Below are 18,550 nucleotides of genomic sequence, written 5' to 3'. Positions count from 1 at the left end.
TACTGTGCACACCTCCCATAATTGGAAACGTAGAGTCAGCTTGAAGATCGTTTTCTCTCCCTATCTCTTTTTCCTCTCTCCACCTGCTCTTCATAGACAAGGACCCCTGACAGCGCTTTAGGCCTTTATGTATCCCACAGACAACTGAAACACTAATCCTATTTACAGTGGGGCATAAAAGGTAAGACTATACACATGCTGGGAGCGAAAGGAAGTGCAGATTAACTCGGCAGAGCACACATCTGACTAAGAGTGAGGGGTCAGTTTGTCCCTAACTGCCATTTTGTGCTTCACGAACGCAGATGTGTGTGGCTCAGTGCCATATAAGATTGTCCAAGAAAAGTCTAGTTTAAAACATGTGCCAATATGTTCTCTTTTAATTCATGTTGATTTCGAAAAACTTTTATTTTCATTTTCAAGATTTTTTTATATTTTTTTAATAACTCTAAAAATGTAATGTGGTGTAATTAACAATTAAGAAAAAAGGTAAAATAAATAAATACAATAAATTACACTTTTTTTCAAAAGTAGGGTTCCCCCCCAAATTAAATTGAATATTATGGAAGTCAGTGGCTGCTGTCAACTGTCTGGTTACTGACATTCTTTAAAATACTGTATCTTCTTTTGTGTTTAACAGAAGAAAGAAACTCATACAGGTTTGGAACAACATGAGAGTAAATGATGACAAAATTTTCATATTTGGGTGAACTATACCTTTAAGTAGTGTACTATATAAATATATACAGTAAATGGATTTAAATATATAAAATAAATACATTTTATGAAGGTAAATAGTTTTTTTGTTGCAAATATCATGAATTATTCATTCATAAAGTAACGCCACATGACATTTACATCCTGAACTAACCTTGCTTTTTTATGAAAAGGTCAAATTATCTGATATTTCTTGAGTCTTATTGCCCTTGACCATCTATTATTATATTATATTATATTATATTATATTATATTATATTATATTATATTATATTATATTATATTATATTATATTATATTATATTATATCATTTCTTGTTTTGTTTTGTTTTGTTTTTTTCCCCCTGCATCTTAGTGGGAAACTAATGACTTCTTAAACATGACTTTGATTTGGCAGACAAAAGTTTAATAAGTTGTGAAGCAGTTTTGCTAAAATATTCATTTTTAAGAACAAAACATAACATTTCATGCTCAATTACTAGAGGTTTAATGAGGCCTTTTTCTTCATGATGATATTAAGACAATTATATCACCCTGACATTTTTGATTAATTAGAATACTTTTAAATCATAATTTAAAAACATGCTGCGTGTATATGCAAATTAATTGTTTTTTAATGTATTTATGAATATACTAATAGAGAAGACAAAACGAGTGTCACATCATTGACCCTTAGTAGTAGAACACTGTCAAACCCAACATCAGGACAGATCAAATCACAGATATGTTGTTTTCTAAATGCTGCAGGTCAGGGGTTGCTTTCTGAACTGACATGACATCGATTTCTGTGTCCTTGTTGCTTCAAAGGTGGTTTAAGATGGCTTCAAAGCCAGTGAAACTACACATGTGCCACACTTAATCAATCTAATGAAGAATCTGACCCTGCCAAAAGTAGCAAGTGATCTAATTACATTAAGAGTGTTAGAATTTCAGAAACAGATCTACTCAAATAGCCATGACATATCATGTAGCACATGAGTTATACGTTATATGCGTGATGATTTGGGGGAAATCACTCCTTCACGCTGTTGTCGAATCGATAGTCTGAGGTTTGGGTTGTGACCCAGTAATCCATTTTGTTGCATGTGAGAGGGTCAGTAGGTTTATAGACTTTTCAGATGACTCATGTCTCTGTAAAACTAAACCCAATGGATTCTTTTCATTTCTTCCCTGCATGTTCAGCCCCTGGCAAGAATGCATGGCTAGTAGTCATTAATGTTTCATTAAGGGGGTGGGAGGGGGTGTTAACTCATAAGTCAGACCAGCACTAGTTATGCACCCTGCTTTCTGTGTACCCCACACACTTAAACTCTGCCCTTTGACCAAAACAAAGAGCCTGTTGATGTGCAGAGAGGGTCTCTTATTACTCTGGGCAAAACACATTGCTCTATACGCAGTCTGAGTCAGCTGAAATGTCCTACTTTCTATTCCAAACAAATGTTTAATGTGATGTTCTCTTTTGTGTAATTAATTTCACTCATGTGGCTGTGAAATATCTATATTTTGACATTTTCTGACACTGTGTGTTTGCATATGAACTTGCTAGGGTGTTCTGGGTGGTTGCTAGACATTGGATTATTTTTCTCATTTTACCATCCACCATGTGAAAATCCGATTTGAAATTTTGCACTGTTGTTTCTGGTACAGGATGAGTTGTGTGCCAAATATGTTTAGGGGTCTTGAAAAACACACACACACACACACATACATGGACTCGACTGCTCCTGCCATTTGTTATTTTTGTCAGACCTGTGAAGGAAAGTCATTGTATTCTTGTTCCTCCTTAATCCCTTTTAGGAGTCTTGATGCTTCAGTTCATTCCTACTGAGTTCACTTCCAATCTAACCTTAATTAGACTCTTGGTGCAGGATCCAGACTTACTTTCAAAACAGGTCAAGCACACTTAAATACTTCACCGCCTGGTCTACCCATCACATAAAGTCAATCTGGTCCCTTCTATGCCCTATTAGAGAGGCTTTAATTAGCGTTTTTCTCTGGACATAATTGACAGAACGGAAGTTTGCTGCACATACTGAAGTCAGCTGCTCTTTTGAGGTCCGGATGCAGATGATTTCAGGGGACTTAATGTCAAGGACTAAAAACCAAGCCAAGGCTTTGCAAACTTTCCTCAATTAGGTCAGATTATCTTTGTTGTAATTGGACAGTCTGTTTAACACACTGAGAAAAACAATAAGTAGAATTTACTCAATTTTTATAAGGCAAGTTTTTGCACAAATTTTTTTCAAGTAAATTTCACATTGATGGAAATTAAGTAAATCTACTTAACTAAGCCGAGTAAAATTCACAAAGTGAATAAGTACATATAACTTGGCCTGTTAAATTATATTGAGTAATTTTTACTTACAAATCTGATATAGTTAATATAATTAAGTAAAACCACTTGATATTTTAAATACATTTTACTTGTTTTATGCAGTGCTGCTAATTATTTTAAATTAAATTAAATGTTACTCTTATAATGTGACAAAATAATACTGTGACAATGTGCAGTTAAGAGTAATTTATTAAGAAATAAGCATATACAGAAACCTATAATGACAATAATAACAATTCAGTGTGTTCGGTCTCTCTCTTTGTCCCTCTCAACCGGTTTACAGCAACGGAGGCACAAAGGGCTGAATGCATTTGAGAAATATCCTGAAATTAAGAAAAGAGAGAGAGAAAAAAACAATAATCAGTAAACAGCTAATACTTTTAAATTAAAAGTTAATTAATTTGCATTCACATTATTCATTTCATTTAAACCAAATCATTAAAAACATCCTGCATGACCTTACTCTCATAGTCAATTTACACACATTAATGCTAACATGTGACACACAGCAGATATCAAGGCTACGAATTAGGAATTTGGGAGTATGAATTATTGTCATTTACAACGTGGTTACGATTTAGTAAAAGCAGGGACCATTTAATAGATAGTAGGCTATGCACGATTTAGCAAATGAATGAGGAAATGAATTATATTGTGCACGATGAGGGAACGAGAACCTTCTCACTTAGGCCTATTGTTAATTCGTGGCCAATATTTGTCATCTATAAAGAAAATTGCACACAAAATAAATATTAAACAAAAAGATCATGATTTAAGTGACATATTCATGGTTTTTAGGCGTAATTACTGATAAATCGTGTAAAACGTAAAGTTTAAAACTGAGAAAAAAAATATGGCTAACGTCTACAAAGTTAACTCGTCATTAACTCTCTTGAGTCGGCAAAAGCGCCCGCGCGTAGCAGCAAATTAGACTTATACTCCGTCATTTTTGGTCATAAAGATTACAGACTTAAGAAATATGAAAAAATAAACTGTTAAATGTCTACTTTTTCCACTTTCAATCGAAATAAAACATTGTGCTTTTGTAAAATAAAGAAAATAAACAGGGTGCTTTCTGCCTCTGCCTCTCCCTTAACTTTTTTCTGGAGCATGTCTCTAAACTTAAGAACACTAAACTTTTCAAATGTATAGCATGAAGTGATGACAAGACAATCGTTGAATTAATCAAAAAATCATTATAAATCCGTAATATAATGCAGTTTTTTACTGTTGCTTACCTGTCGAGAGCCGTTGGAGTGGAGATTCGAAATCCCTCAATCATCGCGTGTTTTCTTCTTTCTGCGCATGCGCAGATTCCTTTCTTCAAGGACTAAATTTTACTTGATTTTTTAAAATTTGCTTCAAGTACTTAATTAATGCATGTAAATATGCCAGAGAGTCAGAAGTCAATTTCACTTGTCTGTTGGATGTCTAATATTTACAAGTAAAAAATTAGTATATAATTAGGATTTACTTAATATACTAAAGTTTTCATTTTTACAAAATTATTCTTAGCAAAAGATACATGATTTTTCCTGTTTTATTTACTTTGACATAAAATCATTTTTTACAGTGCAGAGGGAACTTTTATAACTAGAGCAGTTTGCTGCTTTCTTTTCTTTTTTGTTTAAGGTTTCACCGTCAAATATTAAGACAAAGATAAAAACATACAATGGGTTCAGAAAGACCACTAGTGTAAAATGCTTCCGGCATTTTACTTCAATAAATTTTTTCCCCATTACAAATTATTTTATGAGCATACATTTTGGTTATATTGTTTATATTAAGCAGCACAATCGTTTAATAAGAAATGTTTCTTGAACACCAAATCAGCATATTACAATATCATAAAAAATATCATCTATTTTCCACTTTACCTCTAAAATTATTTTTTGAGAAAACTGCATGTTTAAACAATCAGCGTCATTATGATGATCTATAGGGTTGCAAAAGTCAGTGTGCAGGACCAGGCTTGAAAGTTGTGTGTTTTTCTCTGTTTCTCTGGTTCCAGTTGAGTACAACTGAACTGCTGTGGAGTTTTCCATATAATGAGTGCAAATTGAGTTTTCATTTCCAGTTAACTCCGAGGCCAAGTGCTGCTTGGAGATGTTTGTTTCAGAGTTGTGGGGCTCTAACGCTTGGTCACACATTGTTTCCAGTCTTTCATTAGTGAGGGATAGTGAAATACTTGGCAGTTCGACAAGTACGGTTTTACACCTGATTTGTGTTCTTTGCTGTCACTGGCTCTGCTTCACTTCTTTACAGTTCATCATCCTGTTGACTAAAACCATAGCATCAACTCTAGCTCGCTGTTAATGCCAGATCTCTCATTAACATCATTATCTCTCTTGACACTCTTTAAACCAATATTAACCCAATGGATTTCAGTTCAGTACTTATGAAACCGCCTAAACAAACAAAACCCAGGGTGAGACTATGACTGATACTTGGAAGACTAACCGGAACTGTGCTAGATCATTGATTGGAATGTAAAACAAATTGTGGGTGGTTGTGGACAGGACCAAGCAAATATCTAAATTGTTTCCTGCTTGGCCTTGGGTAGTAAAATAGTGTGGTTTGATAGGATGGGGGTATAGGGCAGGGTCTCATTTTTTGGATTGATGTTTACTGAGGAAAACTGAGACAAACAGTGAAAATAAGGGAAAAATGGAAGAAGACACCACACCACCCCAAAGTCTGTCTCAAATTAATCTCATCTGACTACTTGTTCATTTGATCATGCGCTTTTCAAAATTTTTCGGACAGTTGTTTTATTTTAAAACCTCTAAACTTTGAGTTTAAAACCTTTGTTTTGCCTCAGTAAATTCTTCATATTTCTGTGAATAGCTTCTAATCTGCAGCATGTGTAGGTTGATCTTGATTTTCTCGTTTTGGACGCAGAGCCCAAAGGCTTCTTGGAGTGAAGGTTGTTTTCCCATCTTGGCAGGGAGGAAGTGAAGGGCGTCACAGAGCTCCAGGTTGTCCTGTGGAATGTCACAGTCGTATAAGAGAGCCAAGGGCAAAGCAGAGGCCAACGAGTCAGGGGATAGGAAGGAGGGAATGGGGGAATGCAAATGCGGAGAGGGAAATGTAGGAGAGAAACTGAGATGTTGAACACCAAACTGAGATTCTCTCAGCCTTATTAACAGCCTAAAACTTTTTTTTTTAATCTGCAGATGCTATGAAGATAACTTTTTTGAGACTTTAACAAGCAACCTTGTTAATTTGTTTTGTTTCGTACTTTTGTTTTTGTGATGCTCTGACAACTAAGCATTTGAAGAGCTCAGCCAACAATTTTTTTTGGTATTTGAATGTGGAGATTAAACACTACAAAGTCCCAGTAACCCAGACCTCATTAACCATTTTTTCTTGTTCTCAAATGCTTGACCATTAGTGCTTCAAAAATCCTTCATATAAAATTTCGATTACAATTTAGTTTTATTATACTGGTGAATTTAGAAGAAAAAACAAACAAACAAACAAAACCGTGACTGTCTTCAGACCATGTAAAGCACACTTCAATTATATGAAGCCTCTGCAAGTACTCAGAGCTAAAATGAACCAAAGACTGTAACCAAAATCCAAAGCAGATTTTGGGAGGATCGCACCCCGCTCCCCTGACAAACGGCTTCTCTCATGTTTCTGAGATAAGCCGGCCTGTGAGACTGTGAGCGCCTCTATAGGCTGTCTGCACCAGGCTGAGGTGAAGATCAGGAGGAAGTCTAGCTCTCCCCATTCAGTCTCTCTGGGTTTGAGTTTCTGCCCCTCTCCTGACCCAGCGGTCACAGGACACTCTTAAGGGAGGGCTTTGCTTTTGGTGTGAAACTTGCAGCCGTGAAACCCTGAACCTTTATCCTCCTCCTCTACCTGTGACCACCCGCAACCAGAGGATCTAGAAGAGAAAAAGTTAATTGACATTCACATGGTCTTTCTTTCTTTCTTTCTTTCTTTCTTTCTTTCTTTCTTTCTTTCTTTCTTTCTTTCTTTCTTTCTTTCTTTCTTTCTTTCTTTCTTTCTTTCTTTCTTTCTTTCTTTCTTTCTTTCTTTCTCATTTAGTTACAACGTTTATTTCCTCACCCCATTGTGCCAGTTTGGACCATTTTGATAGGTTAAAAAGATAATTGTTTAATTAGTGTGTTTGGAGTTTGTTTGTTTCTTTGGTCTCTCTGGAATTTTCCGTCATGGCTCGTTTGAGGTCAATTGCATTTGCAGCACCATATGTTATGTTACACTTTTTTGGTTAATTAACCCCTAGACATCTTGTTTTCCGTCTTGAAAATATATTTTACATTACGAAACATTGTTGTAACTACCTTTTCTTTCCAGTTTGTACATTCTGCAGAAGCTCTTTTGAGTTAGAAGGTGATGTATGGGTGAATAAATGATAATAAATTTAATTTTGTGGTGAACTGTCCCTTTAAGGATGTGTGACGACACAGCAGAGTCCACATTCACGCACACATGTCTGAGCCTGACGTTAAACCCTGTGTTTTATAGTTCAGCCGGTAAAAATGAATTCATTACAAGGCTTAATCATAGATCCTACTGTAAGAAAGATTGCCATTGTGCATGAACCCAATAATTCAAGCCTGGAGCAATGAACACAAATTTCAAAGTAAATCAGGGTTATACAAATAGTTCAACTTCGGATGACAGTTAAAATAAAACAGACTCTCAAAACATAAAGCAATGATGCATGCATCTGATTTTTTTTTATCATTTCTAACTATGTCTGAAATTAATCTTTCATCCATTGGTTGGTTTTCTAGGGTAATTACTCTTAGCTTTGGAGTGTCCAGGCTGGGAATACACATAGTTTTGTCCCTGTAGTTAAAAGACAGTTTCTGAAGAGACATCTGTTGAGCATGTGCCAGACGGCCTCTGTCCTCACCTCTAGGAGAGGCTTTGAGAAATGGCTGTTCAGGGAAAACGGAAAACACTCTACATGGTGCCTTGCTGAGACCAGCCCTTTCTCCATGTTCCTAAAGCAGATCCAGTCATAGAGGTTTCTGTCTCTTTCACTCTGTTTTGGTCTATCCCTCATTGTAACTGTATGATAATCATTTCTTAATCTTTTTCACTCAGTATGTCTGTCTTTCTGTGGAATTTGGGCACTTTATCTTTTCTCTTCTTTTTTTTCCACCACACATCTATCATTCTTTTCTTTCTTTTTTTACTCCTTACCCACCACATTTCTCCAGATTCAAGCTGATCTCATTTCTCTTTGCCTTTTCTTAAACTAAAATTTTGTGAGTTTGTTGGATAAAGCACTATCTCTGATATCTAAAGATGGCGATATCTGGTATCCTTGTCATTATCATGTTATAACAAAATTTTCTGAATTTCAAACTGAATATTAATTTCTTTAAAAAAAAGAATATATGTACCCCAAACTTTTGAATAGTAGTGGAGGATTTCCACAAAAATATTAAGCAGCAAAAACAGTTTTCAACAATATTAATTGTTGATTAATATAAATGTTTCTTGAGCACCAAATCAGCATATTATAATGATTTCTGAAGGATCATGTGACTCTGAAGACTGGAGGTATGGCTGCTGAAAATTCAACTTTGCCATGAATAAATTACATTTTAAAATATATCCAAATAGAAAACAGTTATTTTAAATTGTAGAGAAACCAAAATCTGGTCTTATCTGTGAGACAAAAGCCATTTTTTTCTTAAAGCTACAGTCCACTACTTTTGGCTCTCTACCGGTTAATAAACAGAACTGCATGAGTCTTGTGGAAGAACATTGTAGCCGGAGCTACTTCTCTCTGTTTATGTCTATGATGAGTCACGTATGTACTGGGCTACTCCGCAGTGGAACGACCCATCTAAAATAGTCCGGAATCCGGATATAAACACTTATTATAGGTGTACTGTAGTGATGAAAAGACCAAAACACAGTTTGGAAAATGGATTTATGATGATACTCGCTTATTATATAGGCTACATTTTGTAAATCTTTTTTGTAAAGACTGCAGCTTTAAATACATTCAGGCCAAATCCATCAAGTAAATTCAGAATGAAAACTTTCACTGTCACTTTTGGACTTCCTATTCTCTCTAAATCATTTACACAACCTCTCTCCTTTTCTCTTTGTTCTCGTCTTCTGTTTGGCCCTCTTTCCAAGATTTCTCCATCCATTTTCATTTTTCATTTTATTCTCCATCTTCCATTCCAAACTAGAGTACACAATTCTCTGTAGAAGTTGATCTTTATCTGTGCTCATTCATCTGTTCAGACGTGCACTTATCCTTATCTGTCTTTCTGTGTCATCTCTCTGATTTTCTCCCTGCCACACACGCAAACAAGAACTGACACTGAACAAACCTGTAGGAACTTAAGTGCATGCTCATCACTGTGACTGTTGGCTGAAGTGTAGCCAGGCCATCAGTGTTGGGGAATGTTACTTTTTAAAGAGTTACAATATTGCATTACTTAGTTACTTTTTATGGCAAGTAATGCATTACGTTGGTTTTGCGTTATATGTTTCCATTCAAAGTTCTGTTTTTGGCAAATGTAAAGGCCCTTTACATCACACCAAAAGTGCAAATGCAAAAGGAAATGCAAATTCACACCCGTATAGTAAATAGCGTAGCTCAACTAAACATATCAGCTGTGCTGCCATTCTCAATTGCAGAAGAATAGGACGCTGGAGAAGAAAGTTCAACACTATATATATATATATATATATATATTTATACCAAGATTTGGACTGTTCTAGAAAAAACATTTCTAGAAAATTCTAAACAGTTGCAGAAAGTTTTAGGAAGTGCTACTCATAAGCAGGAAATTTTGTTTTATGGTTGTTCCAAATTTTTGTAGAGTGACCTTTTTTTAAACTTAGAGGAATTACGTTTTTCATTGTTTTTAAGAAAAAGTTAATCGATTTATGATACAGGAAATCTTTTACTTGAACAATAGTCAAAAAATGCTCACAGTTCGTCTAGAACAGGGGTGCCCAATCCTGCTCCTGCCGATCGACTGTCCTGCACAGTTCATCTCCAACCCTAATCAAACACACCTGAAGCAACCAATTAAGGTCTTCAGGATCACTTGAAAATTAAAGGCAGGTGTGTTTGATTAGGGTTGGAGATGAACTGTGCTGGACAGTCGATCGGCAGGAACAGGATTGGGCACGTCTAGTCTAGAACTACAATAACCATCATGTTTACACAGCACACACGTTGCCTTTGCACCTCATTCACGATTTCTCTCCACATGTGGACAGTAGAGGTGTCAGTCAATAAATAGGAAAACAAAGTAACTTGCATTACTTATTTGAAAAAGTAACTCAGATATTTTGTAAAATTAAAAGAAGTTTCTTTACTAGTTACTTGAAAAAAGTAATCTAATTACATAACTCACATTAATTGTAAGTTGTAATGCATGTTCCCCAACACTGCAGGCCAGAGACATTTAGAAACACACATTAGTGTGACATTCAGTTTTAAGGGCCACTGTTCTAAATAATGAGCAGCACACCTCTGCTCTTCTCACTCATGAGTTACACACAAACAAATGAGCACTCAATCATTATTGATTACAGAATAATTACATTTTCCTTCAAATAAATGCTTTAATGTGCTGGGTTGACAAATTTAACCATATATTCCAAAATTTCCAAATATTCCTTGTCTAAACACATTTTGAATGTTGGCACAACACAAAGATAGATAGCTAGATAGATAGCTAGATAGATAGCTAGATAGATAGATAGATAGACAGACAGACAGTGACAGACAGATAGTAACAGACACATATATTCTTCCCCAGTGTGATCATTTACCTTTAGCTGAGAATAGCAGGGCAAAACATGATGGCATTATGATAAACGAGTGTCTGTGTATCTAAAAGTGTTGGTGCTTAAAGCGAGGTGCCCTTTCTAAGTGCTCAGATAGAATGTTGTGTGTGTTAGAGTGTTTTGTTCCCAAAGGACTGTTCACCAGTCTTTCTCTCTCTTTCTCTCCAGACTGCACCTGTCCTTGCCATCAGGATCTCTAATTAATCACAGAGGACCTTCTCCTCCCCACTTTCTCCAATCCAGTATACATTCTCATTGCCATATTTGGCCTGACAGATGGCTTCCTAGTGCCAACTTACAAACACACAAGTAGATTCTCAACTTAACTCAGCACTATGAATATCTATGACATATTTCCTGCTTATATCAATCATATTCTCCAGACAAGGCACTTGTCATGTTTAACGGTCTGATCTCACAGATTAAGTGGAATCAAACCACACTGAAATGACAGTTACTTTACAGAGAAAATTCCAAAGGCACATCTGTGTTTAAAAGCTTTGGCTTTTAAACTTTGTTAACCAGTTTGGAAGTGGCTTGTCACCTCAGGGCTGAGGTAGACGGCTTTTCAGTTTCCACAAGCACAGTGGATTTCCACAACGGAGCACGGCATCTCTCACCATTCTCACAACTATGTAAACACAGACCTGTGCCAGCGAAAACAGCTGAACGTGTGTAGAATGTAATCTCTGCTCCTTCAGTACTATGCTCTGCACACAAACTATTCCGGAGGATAGGCGCACACTGTAAAATCATTATAGATACACCTCGGAAATGTTAATCGTTCTCCTCACTCTCAGCAATCTTGATTTCGGTGACTGGGATTCTATGAGGAAAAACAGCAAACCGTTTGTATTTATGTATCTCAGGCGAAGAAATGCAAAGAAGCTCCTGTCTGATTTTCAGATATTATGTGCTGAAATGTGAAGCTAGCTTTAAAAACCATAGCAAATTGGTGTCATGAAATTCAATGTGACTCGTTTTCTTAAGTTGCTTTTTATTGACACAAAAGTAATGGAAAAGTGCTTTTGTTTTTTTTGCATTCAGGACAGTGAGAATTTACAATGGGCATAAGAAACTTGTTTTAGAACTTGATTACATGTTGTCTAGGAATCTTCCTTCTGTAATTCATATCGATCCATTAGCAACCTCAGTCTGGATGCCAAGCTGTACAAAATACCAGATGCACCTGGAACGAAGCCCTAGAGACAATTTTTCTTCCTTTCCTGTTATTTGAACACACACACACACACACACACAAACAAACAATAAACAAATGACCAAATTACACAGTGGAAAAAAAATGCAGCTCCCAAGGGGTTCAGATGTTGATAGTTTTGTTTAATGAGAAATTTATTTATTTACTTGCTTGCTTTTTCTTTCATTCTTTCTTGAGGGGCACTATTGGCAATCCAGACTCACTTGATGCTCTAAGACATGATCAAAGGAGAAAAGAATAACCTATATATAATGTTTAATTTTGTTTTAATTTTACTTCTTAATGAACCAAAGCAAAAAGATCATGCTGATTACTAAATATATTCTGAAGTTATATTTGAAATCTAAGGAGCAATGTGCCAAATTAAAATGACATGCAGTGACTCACAATGGAATTCACTGTGAGCTCATTTTGTGTACTGTGTTGATCTGCTTGACCTGCTCTGAGTGCTACTGTCAGGCTTAAAGTGTCAGACTTGACTCTGGGCATGTCTAATGTCTGATTCAGCCCTGACACAGAATGCAGAATGTCACTTCATATTGGCCTGATTTAAAGACTCATCTGCCTCTTCAGAGCTCATCTGGTTTGGATTGATGAACTAGATGATTTATTCAAGGCTCCATGAAGAAATGAAGTGATTTGCAGCAGTCCTTTCAAAATGACGTGTGGAGTTAATAATACGCTGTTTGGGAGCTTTGAGGATAGAGTGGTATATAGCTTTGTCATATGTTCTCTCCATGGTATGGATAAACATTTTGACACCTACCCTCTGCTATCCAGGACACCACGTTCTCTCATACCACAATCTCTGACTTCATGTGTCCTCACTAATCATCTGTCATGATGCCCTTATGAAAAAACCCCAGCCAGTCTGGGTCACGCCAAATGGACTAGCAGCCATGAGAATAGGTGAGACCTCTGGCGCCTTTCACATTCAATTCATGCCGGCACTTTATCTGAAATGGCGCCACCAACAAACCTGACGTGTGACATTTGGAAATAATCTGGATATCATGAGCTGTTTTTGAATCAATCGCCATAACAATAATATTGTGAAATATTTTTATATATTTAAAATTACTGTGAAACAAAGCTGTATTTTCAGCAGCCATTACTCCAGTCTACAGTGTCACATGATCCTTCAGTGTGGTGTGTTACAAATATTGTATTTTACAACGATAAGGAAAATAACAAAGGGAGTGACAAAGAATAAAAGAGAAAGCCACGGCAGAAGAGCCAAGACCCACAAAGATCGGTCGTCAACATGCTTCGCATTACCTTTCCATCAACATCCTCTTATCATATGAACAGAAGAGCCCTTATTTTCAACGTACTTACAGAGTCATTGTTTACTTAGACTTAATGACTACAGTCATGTCCAACACACCCCTTCATTCCATGAATCACAAAGTAGATGCCCTTGAAACAAAGAGATACACATTCCACAGGGAATAATAATCCCACAAGTAACCACAAAAAACGTGCCGTGGGCTCATGGACTCCCCTGATGTTGCAATGCATTATGGGGGTTTCAACAGCATCAGAGGTTGTTACGAACTGGAGCAGAACAAATATGCATGGATAAAATTTCCTAATGCTAAAGTTAGACCTATAATGTGTTTTTTACATTGTATATATATATATATATATATATATATATATATATATATATATTTCCTCATCTCTACTTGGCAAGGTGCAGACTGTCAATGGAGCCAAGAGAGGACCTGGTTGAGGGGGATTTGGATTTTGCGGTACTGGGCCCTCATGGTTTAATGCCAAGAAAAGCAACCCAGCTGAACAAATGTGAGAGAGGGTTTTAAACAAAGCATAAACAGATCTCGGGCCTCCAGACCGCTCCTACCAGTTTGAAGTGAAAGTCTTCATCATGGCTGCCATATATAACAGCACTGTATGTGTTTTTCTGCACTTAGCTTGACAGCTAAGGAATACAACATTAATCACTTGTTACTTATTACTGAAATTAATAAGGTTTCGACAAAACACTCCGAGCTCTAAAAACGCTTGTGTTGGATGATGAAAAGGGAGTGGCAAATATGAAATCAATAAAACTCCCATTTTTTTTTTTTTTTTGGGAGTGAAGCTAACATTGTTTGTCACCAGCCATCTTGTTTCAGCTTTACATACTAACACTTAACAGTGCATACAAGTCTTATTTGTCTTTTTAAATGAACATAAATGAAAAAAAAAATCCCCAAAAAAGTATCACGGTTTCCACAAAGATATAAAAATATTAGGGAGCCCAACTGTTTTCAGAATTGATAATAAAATAAGAAATGGTTATTGAGCACCAATTTGTTCATTTGTTCACAGCTATGAAAGTAAAATTGATGTTTAAGATATAATCATGCAATAGTTCATAAGAGATTAATCGTAAAACAAAACAGTTCAGTCAGACATACATCAATGAGTTGAATGTGGATTGGGTGGGATTGGCTCTTGACTGGTACGAACACTCTCACTGTCTCATTTGAGTGTTTTCTGGATATCTCCAACTGTGTGTTTACATGCTTCTTTCTTCTCTCTGCAGGAACATGCCCCCAAAGCTGCAGGGTTCCCCACGGAGACAACCTTTACTCTGCTAAAGTCAGAGGTCGTCAGTCCCGGAGGGAAACAGTGGCGACACCCCAGTGGCTGAGGAGACTGAGGCGTTCGGTAGACTAATGGGGTCTGACTTCATCATTAAGAAGGTGGACAAATCATTATACACACCCACACATTGATTTGAGAGACACAATGTTTAAGCACAAACCTGCAAGTCTGCTTACAGTTATCTGAAGGAAAACATTAAAAGAATGAATTTCAGACACACATTCTATTTAAAAGATCATTGCCATTCATTATCATTTTCACATTCATGGACTACATTTTTACAATTCTAAACAAAATACATTCATATTTTTAGAGTCAAAAGAGAGCCACCGTTCCCCCTTAGGAAAAGTCACCCTATCACCCTAAACTTGTCCCTTTAGCGTGAGCAATTGGATTAGGCTGTTTGGTTGGTGTAGTGTCAGAGGCTAAATGGATGGCTGGGCATCATGATGGATGAACATTGCCAACAAGGCGCCTTTCCATCTGACAGACCAACATACATCATCTATTAGGCTCATTTTTGGCCGCTCAGTGGCCACATCATGGCCAAATAACCAAATGTGTGACCACAGGGACGGTAGTATCACAAGTCTGCATCTTTAACCCTTTAGTGTAGCTCTTTAGCTTAAACCATTTAAAATGATTGAATTTAAGACTTTAATCACATTTCACATGTAGGAGACCTGGGCTGCATTTCCCAAAAGCATTGTAAGCCTAAGTAGATCGTAGACAAATTGCCACCAATGGTCTCTACGATCAACTTAGCTCACGATGCTTTTGGAAACACAGCCCTGGTTGTTTTGTCCATGTGTATAGTTAAATAAGTCAAAAAAGAGCAAAATACGTTGAGTCGTAATTACATGAAAGTTTTAATTTCATGTAATAATTAGAAGGGTGTTGCAATGTGAATTACTTCTGATGAATAATTAGTTTGGATAAAGAAAAGCATCTGGCAAATGGATAAAATGGATGAAAAAACTTTAAATGCTTTTTAAAATAATTTTTAAGTGCGAATATATTTAAAGTAGTTATAAAATGTATTTAAAGACAATACAGTAATATATAATTTTAAGTGCAAACCTTTAAAAAAACATTTGCCAGCTAATTGTTCTTTGATCGTCTACTCTCCCTCATGTCTTGTGAAATTTTATGATTTTCTTTTTTGCACAAAAGGAGAAATTTAATGTCCAGAGGAAGTGAATGGTGACCATGGCTGTCAAGCTAGATTTTCAATAATATATTGATGTATTTTTTTATAATACGTTTTTAAACTTCTTTTTAATATATAGCCTATTGCACTTAAAACATTATTTATTAATGTATACTTTTATTGTTACATTTTAAAATATTAATTTATAATATATTTATATGTCAATTTATAAAGTGATTTATATTATTTAATATATATATATATATATATATATATATATATATATATATATATATATATATATATATATATATAAAATTTAAAGACTTATATTGTAAGTCTTAACATAAAGTAAACATTTATTCAATTAATGCATTCCCATTCATGCATTCAATTACATTTTTTATTTTCAAATGAATAAATTATTATTGACATTTTTAAGGGGCACTCGTCACCCTAAATTTGGAGTTTACACCTATAAATGATTAATCTGGTGCCTTCTCTGCTTTTAATGAATACCCTGAATATACCAAAATTAATTAAATAGTCTAAACCAGCCTAAACATTATTGCATATTGCAAGTATTGTTCTTCTGTGCTCCATATATTGGCACAGCCCCAGGGAAGATCCAGGCTCCCCCTCCCAAGCCCTGGTCATTTGTTTACACTTTGGTTCATGGATAATGCAGCCCTCAGGCCCGTATAAAAACACTGCAGCTGTTACTAACGAACCATTGGTTCACAAAGAGATTTGGTGTCAACTTGTCCTCAACAGAACCCTGTGTGTCTGTTTGTATATGTGTTTGGGATTGGGGTTGGAAAAGTTATTTTCCTGCTTTGGGATCGACCTGTCAAATTAGATTCACAAATAATACAATAACGAGACCAGAGCATCATTAAACAATGGCTGCAATTAACCTCATTTGCTAGATTAGTCATGTGCCAGGGCTGTACTGCTCTAAAATAGGGCATAGAGCTGTATTTAACCCCCTGCTGTGATGTATAGTCAATGCAAATATGTTATATGCCCTAATAGGGGTCAGCTATTATGTGCAGTTTTATGTGAAAGTGTAATTTATGATGTTGAAGGATTAAATCGGCATTTACAGCCCCATTATTTACAGTATATAAAGTTATTTAATGTATACAGGAATGGGTCTTGCTATGTTTTTAGGTCAACATTGCAATTTTATTGTCTCAATTAAAATGTGTCATTTATTGGTGAGACGAGCCTGGGAAAGTTAAAGCGATAATTCACCCAAAAAATCAAATTCTGTCTTTATATACTTACCCTCATGTCTTGTAAAATGGAATGACTTTCTTTCTTCTGCAAAAGGAGAAATTTAAGGAAAAATGTCCAATTTTTATTTTCATACAATGAAAGTGAATGGTGACCACAGCTGCCAGCCAAGATTTTCAAGACTTAAAATTTCTTAGACAAAGCTGTCATATTTCTTGGAGCATACAGATGTTATGAACAAATGTTTATGATGGTTTTATGGTGCTTGTTCTGCTTTTTGGAGCTTCATAAGAAAGAAAGTCATACGGGTTGGGAATGACATGATAGTGAGTAGATGATGACAGAATGTTTTGTTTTTTTTGGCCTATTCCTTCAATCATTATTAAACATGTTTGGATGATTTTACACATTCATTTCAAAAGAATATTGCAAAGGCAGTGAGTTTCGTGGCATACAAGACGTGAGGCTCAAACTCTCACTGCAGAGCATCTGTGGCATTACAGATCAATACGGCATTGAAACCACCATGATGGGGCATTATTGAACCTCTCTCACTTGCTACATTGATTCACAGCTGGAGTTAGGTCAGACCCCCAGTATGGGGGGCTGAATGTTGTGCGTGCACATGCCAATTAATGAATAACTTACCACAAGCACAACACAGAATACTGAAGTTACTGAACATGAAATAAAAACTAACACAAGAGGTTTTTATATGGTCACAAGAGCCTTAATCTACTTTTCTCTTTCTGTCGTTTTTTTTTTCTTTCTTTTTTTTGACACAAAGGCCCTTGATCATTCTAGGATGGTTATCATGTTTCTTCTGGACCATATCCCAACCAAAGTGTTTCAGTAGTCTAAATATTATTAATATTAATATTAATATTAATTAATATTAATATTAATATTACATATTCTTTCCAGGTTTAAATTGGATGCAAAATAGCAGCATTTGGTCTCAGACTTTTTGACCCTGTATATCATTCAGACTTCATATATATTTAGCATAGGGGATTTCATATATACTCGTGAACTTTCTATGACTCTTACATTCCGTGTGTGCGGGCACTTTACTGTATGTCCCTTGGCAGACACCTGCAGTGCAGCCCACTCTTGTCAAGATCTGTAAGTCTGTGTTTTACAACATCACATTTTTCATGTAGCCCCCAGAGCTCTCTTTAACCCTAAAATGAATCATGCACATTTCCTACTGAGAAGTTATTTGTGAACAAAGGTCGGGCCTTAACCTTTAGGCATGTTTGATTCAGTGTTTTCATGTTGTGGACATTCACTTTCTTCTCTATTCCTCTCTTTCAGGATTGTCTTTCACTGATGCCCCCCAGTTGTTTTGGGATATGGATTTCACATGCACCTGTCTGAACAACAAATAGACAGCACTATTTACCGTGACAACAGATTTTGCCCCAGCTAGTCATTGGTGAGTAGCATGCATGCATTAACCTTTCAACCC

General features: G+C 36.0%; 1 protein-coding gene across 5 annotated transcripts in view; it reads left to right on the top strand.

Annotated features, from left to right (window-relative positions):
* The window catches only part of LOC311081318 (uncharacterized protein), a 67,781-nt gene that overhangs the window by 2,818 nt on the left and 46,413 nt on the right, over positions 1-18,550 (top strand). For all 5 annotated transcript variants that reach the window (XM_084111830.1, XM_084111827.1, XM_084111828.1 and 2 more), the window contains 2 exons: positions 14,629-14,788; positions 18,397-18,517. The gene's annotated coding sequence lies outside the window, so the exon portion shown is untranslated. Of the gene's footprint in view, positions 1-14,628; positions 14,789-18,396; positions 18,518-18,550 lie in introns of those variants that run through there.

Source organism: Abramis brama (genome assembly GCF_963993115.1).
Source record: "Abramis brama genome assembly, chromosome: 4".
NCBI classification, from domain to species: Eukaryota; Metazoa; Chordata; class Actinopteri; order Cypriniformes; family Leuciscidae; genus Abramis; species Abramis brama.
This window is presented reverse-complemented; position numbering and strand designations above follow the sequence as displayed.